Consider the following 11,383-nt stretch of genomic DNA (forward strand, 5'->3'; position numbering starts at 1 on the left):
AAAGAAAGAAAGAAAGAAAGAAAAGAAAAGAAAGAAAGAGAAAAGGAAGGAAAGGAAGAAGGAAAGGAAGGAAAGGAAGGAAGAAAATGTCTATATGGGAACACAAGCTAAGGACCCAGTCTTCAAATTCCAGGACCTCTTGGATCATCCACACACACAACCTCACTCTCATTCACAGAAGTACTTTTCACGAAAACATTATGTTACAATGATTTAAACACCCTTCTCCAAATTAGTTAACTTGCTTTTCTTTAGATTAGCTAGTTTAAAGAGAACATAATTGATTAGTGAAAAAAACAACTTGACTAATGAGTGAGCTCTGGGAATAGGTTTCTGGGTACCCAAAAAGCATTAATTCATACAAATAAGTCAGAACAATGACTCCAGCTGGGAAAAGAACAGAGTCAGAACAAGCAGTTGCCTAGGGCAATACATTACCAAGGCAGCCGACTCTGCAAGTGGTTTCTGTAGAGCAAATGCAGCCTTTGAATTTAGATATTAACCACTTTGCTTGGGGTAGGTGAATCTGTAGATGAATTACTCACCCCAGAAGTTAAGCAGCCACTCTCCTGAGCTCACTGGATGGATGACGGATGGATGTTTTAAAAGTGAATATTCAGAGTGAAGGGTGCAAATGAAGGCATTCACTATATGGCTGCATACACTGCTCTGGCTATAAGTCAAGCTTGCTTTCCATCCCTTCCTTCTAGCCCAGCATAGGCTGCTGACTATAAGCCAAACGCCAATCACCAGGTAGCAATGACTGGTTTTTGCACTGGCTGTGAGGAGGCTTAGTCTTTTTTAATTCTCCACTGCTTGCAAGTGAATTGGGCTACTGGGTATGTATGTATATGTATACACACACACATATTCAAATATGCATATACATATCTATCTAGCAAATCATCATATTTTCTTTTTTATTTATTTTTTGAGACAGGGTCTCCCTCTGTCTCCCAGGCTGCTGTGCAGTGGTGTGACTATAGTTCACTGCAACCATGGCCTCATGGGCTCAAGCCACCCTCCCATTTCAGTCTCTTGAGTAGCTGGGACTACATGCACACGCTACCATGCCCAACTAATTTTAATTTTTTGTTTGCTCTAGAGACAAGGTCTCACTATGTTGTCCAGGCTGGTCTCAAACTCCTGGCCTCAAATAATTCTCCCGCCTCAGCCTCCCAAAGTGCTGGGATTACAGGCGTGATCCACTGTACCCAGCCTATATTTTCTTAGCCATATTTTTTTTTCTTTCCTCAAACTCATTTCAGTTTATTTTATTCTTAAGCAGAGCCTATATTTGTATAAGCTGCTTCAAATCCCTCTGTGGAAAGCCGCAAACAGACAAATACATAAAGTATAGAAAGAATGTTAATATGATAGACCGGGAGATCTCAGAGTCCTTTTTAGTGAAGCAGAGATGTCACTTGTTTAAATTGTTAACCCTGGAGACTCTAAGTGTGAGCAAATCCCTCAAGTATTCAAGTTGCAGGGCTCTCAAATTCAGGGGAAAAGAGAATTTATAAAAGCTCTAAAGAACAGGATAATTTATTGAATGGCTATAATATTAATGCAAGTTCACAAGGAATAGTTCCATTTCCTTTGTTAAAATTCCTGTTTGTTCTTTGAGAATTTTTTTTTTCATTAGCCAGAAAGCAAAATAGCACTGGAAACTGTTTTTGAAATGGACGTCATTGGGCTAGATTGCTCACAGCAATCTCTCTTGACATTGTATATGTGTTATTACATTTGGGGCATCACTGAAAAAAAGGGAGTAGAATCCAACATTCACATATAGCTTTGTAAGGCAGCTATTGAATAGATCTAGCAAATCTTGTGGCTGTTTTGAATGTAATTATGAATCTCTGTTCTGGAGGTTGTCACTCCTTATTCTCAGGAAGGGGTAGTTCTACCTGACACGAAGAGACTGGGCGACCTAAGGAAATCCGTCCGTAGCTTGGGGCTCCTTTGTCTTTAAACTGAGGGGCCTGACGTTAGATCTTAGGGCTGTAGAATTCGCCTACTACTTTCACAATCATTAGCTCTTTTGATCTTCACAGCAACCCCGAAGGGAGGCAGGGCATTTGTTATTTAATACATAAAGAAATGGAGGCTCCGAGATAAAACAACGTGTTTAAGATCTTAGAGCAATTAAAATAGAACACCTGAGACAGAATCCAGTTCTTGGAGATCTGTTTTGTTGCTGTTTTAGCATTGTGATTCAATTGGAATTTCCTACCTCACTTAACATGTAGAAGAAGAAAGAGAGAAAAACAGTGCCGGTGTTGGGGTGGACACCAGGTGGAATACGCTATTGGTCTGATTCCTTATGGACTGACTTTTGATCTTGTAAAGAATGTACAGAGTCTAACTTTAGCAACAGCCAGCTAATTAACAGCTGGAGACAGGTCACAAGTTTGAGGTGAGCATAGGTTGAACCAGCCCTGCCTTGCTTTTGGTGGGGCGCTTAGCAACAGTGCTACCCCAGGTGGTTCCACACTGTAGCATATGCTCAACCTTTTAGTAAAGGCCACGGTCTTATTTAAAAACAAAAACATCCAAAATTTCTATTATGAGCCTCCCAAATCCCCGTTAAATAAAAATGCAGTCTTTTCCTCACTCTTCTTCCTATGCTGACATTTAGAAATACCATTTTCCTATTTCATTTTATATCTTCAGAGAGGAAACTATGTTATGCAGCAGAAAGAACCCCATTTGGAATTCAAGAAAGCCGGGTCCTCAGCCTTGCTTGACTTAGCTGTGTGATTTTCAGCAAGTTACTTAACCTCTCAGAACCTATTTCTGTACAGGAAATCTAGGGGTTTTCCTATCTAAGCTCTGAGATCTTGTCTCACTCTCAAATTCTATGATTCATTTCCAACTTAGGTTTCTCTTATTTAATGTTTGCTATTTGTTTTGTTAGATATTAATTCATATTTGTGGGCCTAGTTTAACTTTCAATTTATAATATTTTTATTATTTGCATCCTATTACTCCTAGGTTCAGGATCTCATCCCTGTTAGACCCTGCTTTGTTTTCCTGGGTAATCTTTCTATTAAGTATCATCTTCTGACAAGCATTGCAGGTACCAGTGTGCTTACCACTTGCATCAGTTAGAATGAGAAAAGCCAATTCAAACCGCCTTAATGAGAAAAAAGATCTCCTGACTCATAGAACTAAGAGGTAAGGAGTAGTGCAGGTTCAAGCAAAGTTGGACCAGAGTTCTTGATCTATTTCTCTGTGATTTTGTTGACTCTACTGATTTGTGTTTACGATGTTTATCCCGAGACAAACAGCAAGAGGATGCAATGGTTCAGGGCCTCCTATCCCTGCCCAATAGGTACTATAAGAAGAATACTCTACTGTCTATTCTCTATTTTTGTAGCCAGGAAACTTTCCCTGGAATCCTCAGAAAACTCCCTTTTATCTCCTTGGCCTAAACGGAGTCCCACACCATTCCTGAACCAGCCACTGTGGCCTAAAGAATGCCATGCCAGGCTTGAGCCTGGGTATCTGAACCAACCAGCGGCAGGGAGTAGGGCTACCTTGACAGGTTTACACCAGTCAGTGCCACCCATGGAACTGAAGTCGAACCCCACAACTACAGAGTGGCTTCATCATGGTGGAGGAGAGGATGTTGGAGAGGCAACCTTATTCCGTTATATCTTGCCCATCCAGCTCTAAAAATGGGGGCAAAAATTGCATTTTCAGATCTTCTGCATGCCAGGCACCCAGCTAATGTTTGTTACATTGAATGGAATGGAATGGAATTTTAGGTAGTGGTGAAGACATAAAACCAAAACAGAAAATAACACGCAGTTCTCTCTACCTCTTCCTCTCAATTCTATTCTTGCCATGGCTGCTGTTCATGCTCCCTAACTTTCCCCACTATTTATATGTTACCCCTCTTATTTTTAGCCATAAGTTTTACTTAGTCTGAAGATAACCAAATATTTCCTGAATAATAAGTCTCTGAATATGCATATTCTCTAAATATGAATATAAGCCTATTTGCAAATCTAGCACTTACATTTAGAATGTTGTTGGCAGGACTCTGAAAATCAACTTTTTTTTTTAATGGAAAAATGTACTACAGCAGAAGGATTTGTTTTCCACAAAGCAGAACCAACTTTTTTGATTTCAATGATTTTTTGATACTTCCATATATGTTTATATGCTCATTAAATAAATAAATATTAAGTCAGACCTTCCTGATTAGAGAATTGTCTGCCACTAAAAATTGAACTTAGGACTTATAGGTCTCTCTATTAAAGAGAAGGGGCTGTAGGAGGGCTGGGACTCCTGGATTTATTCAGCCCCTCTCTCTCCCATTCTAGCTCCCAGTGTGGTCCCCTTCCCTGAGAAAGTACACGAGGCCCTGGGGCCTGGCAGTAGGTGATATTCATAAGCAACAAGAAACAGGAAGCCATCTATATGGGTTTAGTAGTGCCCCGCTTCCAAAACAAGACCACAGCAACTGGCTGATCAGGGCTGCCCCTCAGGAAATGCTGGACCCAGGGCCACCCAACTCAACAACGTGTTCAGTCCTTTAGGAGCTTTTACTGAGCACACCATCTGCGTCAAGTTCAGTGTTCTATGATATAGACCCTGCCCTTGAGGAGAGGTAGACAAGGAAACAGGCAATTACAATCTAGCAGTGAAGTCCCTTGAAGAAGTAAATCCAGAGGGCTACCAAGGTAGAGAAGAAGGGCCTGTGGGAGGGCTGCTCCATGGCCTAACTCCAGGAGGGGTCAGGATTCACTCGAAACACAATGCCAGTGATGTCCCCTGCAGCTGTGCAATATGGCAGCCCTGACCCCTGCCCCATCTTAGTATGGTCAAAGAAGGTTTCCCAGAAGAAGTGATATCCAAGCTGAGGTTTGAAGGAAGGAAGGGGAGAGCATCTGGCACTCTATACCAGGTTTGGGAGGGGGAGTGCACATGTACAGTGTAAGCATGGCACAACCCTTAAAGAGGAATATAGACAGCACATCCTCAGGTGAGTGCATGCAAAAGGAGCACTCCTTCTTCTACTGCAGGGTGAGATGAAGGATGTGATACATATGGGCCTTAGACCTTTTTGAATACTAGCTGATACTTTATCAACAGTTGTCTTCCTGAGTTCTTGCATATCTGCTAATATTGGAGCATTTAAGGAGAGAGCGGAGTCCAAACTCAGGGTATGTCTTGAGGTGTCTTAAGACAGATTATCACTGTGAACAAAACAGGAATAATTAACGATATTAAATAGTTCATCTTTTCCTGCCTTTATGAAGTCTCACCGAGCTTGCGTTTGGCAGCCTGAATTACCTGTAAGATTATAAAAGAAATGAATTCGTAAATATCAAAATAATTCTGTTTGCCACATGTGTGAATGTTAAGAAATTCACTGTCATAATTTAAGAACCTAACTCAGCACCGGTTTTAATAGAAGCATGTGGATCTAAGCAAAATCAAATAAATGGGCCAATGTTCAGTATACAGTGATGGATGTCTTGAATCACGTGAGTTGACAGATATGAAATGAGATCATAAAAATGTTGGCTTTTAAAAAATACATTATTTACATCATTTCTTGAAGCCAAACACTGTAATGCCATTAACATTATTAGAAAATCTGGAATCAGATTAAACTTGATCACTTTTTTTGTTATTATCATTTTTGTGACATAAGTCACAATTCTACTTACATCTCTCTGGGTTTTGAAAATGTAATTACCAGAGTTGGGCTCTCAGGATGTACACTTGAAAAGATAAATTATAAACTATGGAATCATTTTCTGAACTGTGAGATAACTGTTGATAGTTCCAGAAGCATCCCTAAAGAAACCACTATTTTTATGGGATAAATTTTACTCCTGGATGAATGCCTCCTCTGGTGTTTATTAGAACTTCCATTGGGCTGGGTGAAGTCAGTATTTCAGGATGATACTGTCAGAGCTATGTCCTTTGAACTCCTAGCAGTTCATTTTGGTTTTCATTTGTTTGTCTTTATAACACTGTGAATCTGAAGAAGAAAATCTGAAGTCTCCATTCTTCCTCTACCACTATAGAAGTTGAATGTTATGTATAATGACTTTTCACTCTAAATGATGTGCCTAAGGAAGCCACTGTAATTGCAACCACAAGTGTAAGAGTTTCGTCACTGGCCCTATGGCATCTAATTATGAACCACAGTTGTCTTTAGAATGAACACAAGTACCTCATTTATCGCCAGTCACTTTATCTTTTGCAAAAAAGAACTGTTTTAAAACCTTAATCTTGGGCTGGGCACGGTGGCTCATGTCTGTAATCCCAGCACTTTGGGAGGCCAAGTTGGGTGGATCACTTGAAGTCAGGAGTTTGAGACAAGCCTGGACAACTTGGCAAACCCATGCCTCTATTTAAAAAAAAGGAAAAAAAAAAAAATTAGCCGGGCATCATGGTGCCCATTGCAATCCCAGCTACTCAGGAGGCTGAGGCAGGAGAATCGCTTGAACCTAGGAGCTGGAGGTGGCAGTGAACCAAGATCATACTACTGCACTCCAGCATGACTCCATCTCAAAACAAAAACAAAAACAAAAAACAAAACAAAACAAGCAAAAACCCTTAATCTTTTCAAGATGACCTTCTTTTCAAGCAGAAACATGCATTATGCTTGGCAGACATCCAGATATACTTTCATAGCAGACATCCAGATATACATAAATTTCTACTCGTTAATAAGCACAAAAACTAATTAGTGTCTCCATTTTATTCAGATCTATTCATCTTCTCTTAATTTCTGTGTTTTTAATCACAGTATATAATCAGAGGTATGGAAAGTTAAAGTTTTGATAATGAAAGCCAGACTTGTTCGATAGGTTTGCAAGATGATTTTGTTATTAGAAATCATTGATGAAGGCTGTGTTAGTTCATTCTCCCACTGTTATAAAGATACACTTGGCCAGGTGCGGTGGCTCATGCCTGTAATCCCAGCACTTTGGAAGGCCGAGGTGGATGGATCACTTCAGGTCAAGAGTTGGAGACCAGCCTGGCCAACATGGTGAAACCCCATCTCTACTAAAAATACAAAAAATTAGCCTGTGTGGTGGCACATGCCTGTAATCCCAGTTACTTGGGAGGCTGATGCAGGAGAATAGCTTGGACTCAGGAGGCAGAAGTTGTAGTGAGCACAGATCACACCACTGCCCTCCAGCCTGGGTGAAAGAGTGAGACTCTCTCTCAAAGAAAAAAAAAAAGACACACCTGAGACTGGGTAATTTATAAAGAAAAGGCTGGACATGGTGGCTCACATCTGTAACTCCCAGCACTTTGGGAGGCCAAGGCAGGTGGATCACCTGAGGTCAGGAGTTCAAGACCAGCCTGGCCAACATAGTGAAATCCTGTGTCTACTAAAAATACAAAAAACTAGCCAGGTGGCACGTGCCTGTAGTCCCAGCTACTTGGAAAGCGACGGCAGGAGAATCGCTTGAACCTGGGAGGTGAGCTGAGACTGTGCCACTGCACTCCAGCCTGGGCTATGTAGTGAGACTTAGTCTCCAAAAAAATATATATATATATATATACACACACACACACATATATATATATAAAGAAAAGAGGTATAACTGGCTCACCATTCTGCAGGCTGTACAGGCTTCTGCTTCTGGGGAGGCCCCAGGAAACTTACAATGATGGCAGAAGGCAAAGGGGAAGCAGGCATATCTTTACATGGCCAGCAGGAGAGGGAGAGAAATGGAGGACGGTGACACATGCTTTTAAACAACCAGATCCTGTGAGAACTCTATCATGAGACAGCACTAGGGGGATGGTGCTAAACCATTAGAAACCACCCCCATGAGCCAATCACGTCCCACCAGGCCCTATCTCCAACATTGGGAATTAAAATTCGACATGAGATTTGGGTGGGCTCACAGAGCCAAACCATTCCAAAGGCTTATGTCAGAATGTCACCCTTGAAAAGGGTCATATTTGAAAAATTCATGCTAGCACTATGACAATTGTGAGATAACTATCGATGATTCTAGAAGCATCCCTAAAGAAATGAGTAGTTATGCTATGACTTAAATTAGACTGATAGCATTTTATAAATGGAAGGAACCACAGAAATTATCAGGGCACAGGTGAGGAAATTCTTTCAAAGAACAAGAGTGTACTGTTAGAATAGATGAAGCAGCTCTTGTAAAACCACTAGATTCTTATAGTTTTATGAAGCACGCATCTGAACCAAACAAAAGTATTTTTGCATCTGTGTTTTTTTAAAAAAGTGATAGAAGTACATCATGTATTAAGAGTTCCACATTCTAAGATTATAGCAAAAGCTAGAAATGAATGGAAATTTTTGGCAGATCAGTCTTCATCTTAGGTGTCTATATTCCTCAGCAGCCTTTTCTACTTAACTGGGTCCCTTTATAGCTTTCTATGATTGATATCTTCCTGATATCCACATAGGAAGTGTGAGCAATTATTGAGATTTTTACTCAAAAGTCTGAATATAATTTTTGTGTATTGTAGATATGACCATATGTATGCTGAAACAGCTAAGAGATTTAAATTCAGTTAGAGAATAATGAGTTCTAGTCTGTCTTTTTGGTATCAAGAGTTGTAATCTATTGAAAGAATGAGTTAGAATTCACTTACACGTGCCTGTGAGTGCACACACATGCCAATGTACATATGCACAAAAACCCTACCAGAGACACAATAGCAGCAAAGTATCCCATGAATAGTTCAGAAAATGTGTCTGGCTTGATGTAGAATTTGCAAGGAATTGAAAAACAGACCTTTTCAACTTGGTCATTGTCTTTGTGCATTCCTGCTGTCCATTCCTTCCTTTGTTCAATATCTTAAACTGGATAATTTATAAAGCAACAAATTTATTTCTTACTGTCTGAAGACAGGAATTCTAAGACCAAGTCACCAGAAGGTTCAATGTCTAGTGAAGGCTCACTCTCTGCTTCATAGGTGGCAACTTGCTGCTGTGTCCTCACTTGATGGAAGGGCAAAACAGGGCTAAATAGGCTTCCTTAAGCCCCCCCACTGTTTTTATTTTTATTTTTTTTTTGAGATGTAGTCTTGCTCTGTCATCCAGGCTGGAGTGCAGTGGCATGATCTCTGCTCACTGCAACCTCCACCTCCTGGATTCAAGGGATTCTCCTGCCTCAGCCTCCCGAGTAGCTAGGATTACAGGTGAATGCCATCATGCCCAGCTAATTTTTGTATTTTTAGTACAGACAAGGGTTCACCATTTTGACCAGACTGGTCTAGAACTCTTGACCTCAAGTGATCTGCTGGACTCGGCCTCCCAAAGTCCTGGGATTACAGGTGTGAGACACTATGCCTGGCCATTGGGGATTAAGTTTTAACATGAATTTTGGAGGGACACAAACATTCAAACCATAGCAGTTGTGGTTCTGACATATACACAAGAGTAACTCTGTGCTTTCTTTTCTTTCTATAGAATATTATAATTTTTTTCTCTTTTTTACAGGATATTATAATTGCCCAAGGCATTGATTACCAGGTCAGGGACGCCAAGTGTATTAGTTTGCTAGAGCTGCTATAACAAAGTACTGCAGACTGGGTGGCTTAAATATATTGCCTCAAAGTTCTGGAGGCTAAGTCCAAGGTCAAGATGTTGGCAAGGTTGGTTCCTTCTGAAAGCTGTGAGGTAGAATCTGTTCCAGGCCTCTCTGGAAGCTTCTGGGGCTTTAGCTGGCAATCTTTACTGTTCCTTGGCTTGTAGACAATATAACATCCCAATTTCTGCCTTCATCTTCACATGGTATTCCTCCTATGTGTCTCTGTGTCTAAATTTATCTTTTTATTTTATTTTCTAAAGGGATGAAGTCTCTCACTCTGTCACCCAGGCTCCTAGGCTGGAGTGCAGTAGCAAAGTCATAGCTCACTGCAGCCTTGAACTCCTGGGCTCAACAGATCCTCCCGACCCAGCTTCCTAAATAGCTGGGACTACAGGTGCACACTACTGTGTCCAGTTGGGTTTTCAAAAACCTTTTTTAGAGACAGGGTCTCACTGTGTTGCCCAGGCTGGTTTCTGACTCCAGGCCTCAAGCAATTCTCCCACCTCAGCCTCCTGAGGAACTAGGATTACAGGTGCGAGGCATCACACCCAGCCAAATTTCCCCTTTTCATAAGGACACCATTTATATTGGTTTAGGGCCCACCATAATGACCTCATTTTAACTTGATTAATTACATCTGCAACAACCAGTCTGTCAATCTGCAAATAAGGCCACAAGGCCATGTTCTGAATTACTGAGGGATGGGGGTTAGTACTTGAACATATCAGTCTGGCAGGGGGACACAATTCAACCCTTTACAAAAAGAAAAAGTGACCTAGCTATCAAACAATTTCCCAGGGTCCTGTGGAATAAAGGGATTGATTATGAACATAGCAAAATGCAATCATGAAAACCAGTGTCCTGGTTTACAAGAATAACTATTGAGCACCTACATGGAGTAGGCATTTCTTAATTATGGGATTAATTGAAATTCTCAGGTGTTGTGATTTTTAAGTTAAAAAGAAGAGCTCTCACATTGTGCATCTAAGAAATGTGTTCTAATATCTTTCACTAAGTGAAATCATATGATTATGAACTGTCAAAGCTGTAGGAATGATAATGACCATCTCGGGTCACGGAGAAAAACTGGAGACCAGAGAAGCTAAATGAGTTAAGATCACATGGCTAGTTAGTGGCAGATTAGAGACTGAAACCTTGGTCTCAGATTTGGCTTTCTAATGCAATGACCTTTCCATGGACCCCTGAGTAATAAGCTGATCATGCCCTACTGCTCTGAGTTATAGAAGGCCATGTGATCTATCACACTTTTGCATCTATTTTTTAAAATAGAGGTCTGCTCCTCAACACTCTTGCATCTAAATTTCTATTTGTGTTTAAAAGTTATCTAAACCACTAATTGGAGTTGATATATATATATACGGAAGAAAAGAAGCAAATGGATTCCACCCCACCCCTCCAATTCCAGATCTTTGACATTCTCTCATCATTAAAGCAGTGGCTATTTCAGAGCTTAAAAGAAAAAAAAAATTCCTTTTCAATGAAGAGTTCTAGTGGAGACCACTTAAACTGAGAGATGAATTTAGTAGGGGAATAAGTTGATGTCATATTCCTCCTAATAGGATGCTATAATTATATAGCTTAACTTACTAAATATTCTTCTAAAAATATTTAACCTGGATTTAATCAAACCATTAGAGTTCAACTCCAAATTTGCAGATCCTGGGAATAAAAAAGCAGGATTAACAATACCATGAGTTAAACAGTCAGACAAATCTAGAATGTGGGACATTCTAAAAGCCAATTAGTTTAGTCTCTTCAAAATGTCAATATTATTTTTTAAAAAAGACATGGCAACTGTTGTA

At 40.3% G+C, this 11,383-nt stretch overlaps 1 long non-coding RNA gene across 1 annotated transcript in view; it reads right to left on the minus strand.

The window, feature by feature from the left end:
- LOC105508385 overlaps positions 1–671 on the minus strand; it is an 8,574-nt gene extending 7,903 nt beyond the window's left edge. The window contains exon 1 of the long non-coding RNA XR_001001258.1: positions 546–671. This is a non-coding gene — a long non-coding RNA (uncharacterized LOC105508385). The remainder of the gene's footprint in view (positions 1–545) is intronic.
- Between the last annotated feature and the right edge of the window lie 10,712 nt (positions 672–11,383).

The sequence above is a fragment of the Colobus angolensis genome, unplaced genomic scaffold (assembly GCF_000951035.1).
Source record: "Colobus angolensis palliatus isolate OR3802 unplaced genomic scaffold, Cang.pa_1.0 Scaffold160, whole genome shotgun sequence".
NCBI classification, from domain to species: Eukaryota; Metazoa; Chordata; class Mammalia; order Primates; family Cercopithecidae; genus Colobus; species Colobus angolensis.